The following is a 2116-nucleotide window of genomic DNA, read 5'->3' as shown; positions in this document are numbered from 1 at the left end:
AATCTACAAAGGTCGATCTCTAGTTGAACTGCAAAAGAATATCATAATTTGGACATTGGACAGAGAAAATTAAGCCAGTGGGAGAGTTTTCTCATTTTAATGAGATTGCTTCTGAATTTAGCAACTTAGAATTAGGTGTGTGCAAATGACTAGACAGTCAATTTTGATGAGGTGCTGCAAGAAAAGAATTTGTTTAAAAAAAAAAGAATTCATTTTAGTCATTTTCTGTGCTGTATTTGGCATTTTGCTCAGTGATTCATTTAACATGTCTCTTGGTAATATTTTCTCTATATTTATTTTGGAAGCAGCAGTAAATAATGCAACTAATATTTTAGTTTTAAAATATTGTATGAAAATAATTTTTTTTTTTTTTAACCATCCTACCAGGTCTTTTGTACAGTTCAACATACAAGGTGACAACAAGACAAGACAAGTGAAATTCCCGGGTGGATGCTGCCATCTCTCTCCCCAGAGTGCTGATCCGGTGACTGCCAAAGCCAAGTGCTGGTCATGGGGAAAGCTGCTGTGGAGAGCCACGCTGATAGGGAAGGGGAGAGTTTCACTTCTTCACAGTCTAAATGACATCCTCATCCTCCAACGAAGGTCTTTATCCACTTTCTGAAGATTGTGTTTCACAGAGGCCCCAGAACAGAGAGTATTTAAATTCTTTTTTTTTTTTTTCAAGAATTATTTAACTTTATCTATTTATTTATTTACTTATTGTAATTTGATCAGAGAAAGACAGAGAGAGGAAGTGAGAGAGCAACCCAGGGGTCCAAGACTCAAACCACAGTCAGCCATGTGGGCGTCCAGCGCCCTTAACCACCACGCCATCTGCTGGCCCCCGAGAGCGTATTTAAATTCTTTGATAAGATTTTTGTGAATCATCATGCAAAAGTCCTCCACTTTTGCATGAGTCCTGGAGTAAGGCAGCACCACCAAGGATGTGTAATCTGATACCTGGCCTTCGGGTTGAGTGTAAATCCTCGCTAGTTTCAGTAGTCCCAGATCTTTTCCAACAGGTCATCAAAATTCCAACGGTGATGGGCAGAGAGGGGTACACAGCGAGGCACCTGATAGATGTATCCAATTCCTCAATGGAGATCTGGTCAATTTTATTTAACACACAGATACAAGGGATATAACCTCTGTTTCCTACGACCACACCAGTGAGGTCATCAGCAGTGGCATTGCTACGCAGATTCACATCGGCATTAAGAGTTTTGTATTCAGCCAGAATGCTTTTCACAGTTTCAGCATCCAGTTCGCTTCAAGGGCAAGTGGCGGTAAGATTAATGCCTCCTTTGTCCTTCTTCTTAAAGCCAATATTGAGAGGTTTGCTGTTCAAGCGAATGCCAAACCCTTCAAGCTCATGTTCAATGATCTTCTTTTGTACCAAGGGTTTCAGGACACCCAAGAAAATCAGGATCGAGTTACAAGTTCGAGCCACTGCAATGACTTCACGGCCTCTATCTTATCCTTCCTTGGCACCTTCGATAATACCTGGGAGAGCCAGGAGCTGGATCTTGGCACCTTTGTCTCTGATGACACCAGGCATAGTGGTCTGAGTAGTGAACTCATAGGCACCCACCTCAGAATATGCCCCCGTTGGGTTACTGAGCAGTGTAGACGTTCCCACAGAGGAAAACCTACAAATCCAATTCGAGCATCACCTGTCTTCGTCACATCAAAACCTTCTCCTGGTCCACCACCACCACCACCGGTAAGAGTTATGAGTTCTCAATGAAGTTTAGCAATGCGTGCCTTAAGAAGCCCTAGATGGTGTGCTGTGGCTTTGTTCTTTTGAGTCTGAGTCATCTCAGCCTCAGTCTCTGCAATCTTCACTAAAGTGCTGCTCATGGTGGTGAGTCCTCTGAGGATAAAGTGGCCTCCACACTGAATTGTCTCCCCTCACACACTTTCCAGTGGCCCTGCCATAGCCACCCAGTGCTACTATAGAGCACAACAAGTATGGGGCCTGGAAATAATTTTTTTAACAAATTATTCTATTTAACTTTATTTATTTTAATTTAACCAAAGAGGGACAGAGAGAAAGAGAAAGCAAGTTGCCAGGTCCAGGATTTGAACCATGGTTGGCCATATGGGAGTCCAGTAC

At 42.4% G+C, this 2116-nt stretch overlaps 1 pseudogene; it reads right to left on the bottom strand.

Moving 5' to 3' along the window:
- Window positions 1–559: 559 nt before the first annotated feature.
- Window positions 560–1860, bottom strand: LOC102501218 (developmentally-regulated GTP-binding protein 1-like; annotated as a pseudogene).
- Window positions 1861–2116: the final 256 nt, after the last annotated feature.

This window comes from Tupaia chinensis, unplaced genomic scaffold (genome assembly GCF_000334495.1).
Source record: "Tupaia chinensis unplaced genomic scaffold, TupChi_1.0 Scaffold000215_1, whole genome shotgun sequence".
NCBI lineage: Eukaryota > Metazoa > Chordata > Mammalia > Scandentia > Tupaiidae > Tupaia > Tupaia belangeri.
This window is presented reverse-complemented; position numbering and strand designations above follow the sequence as displayed.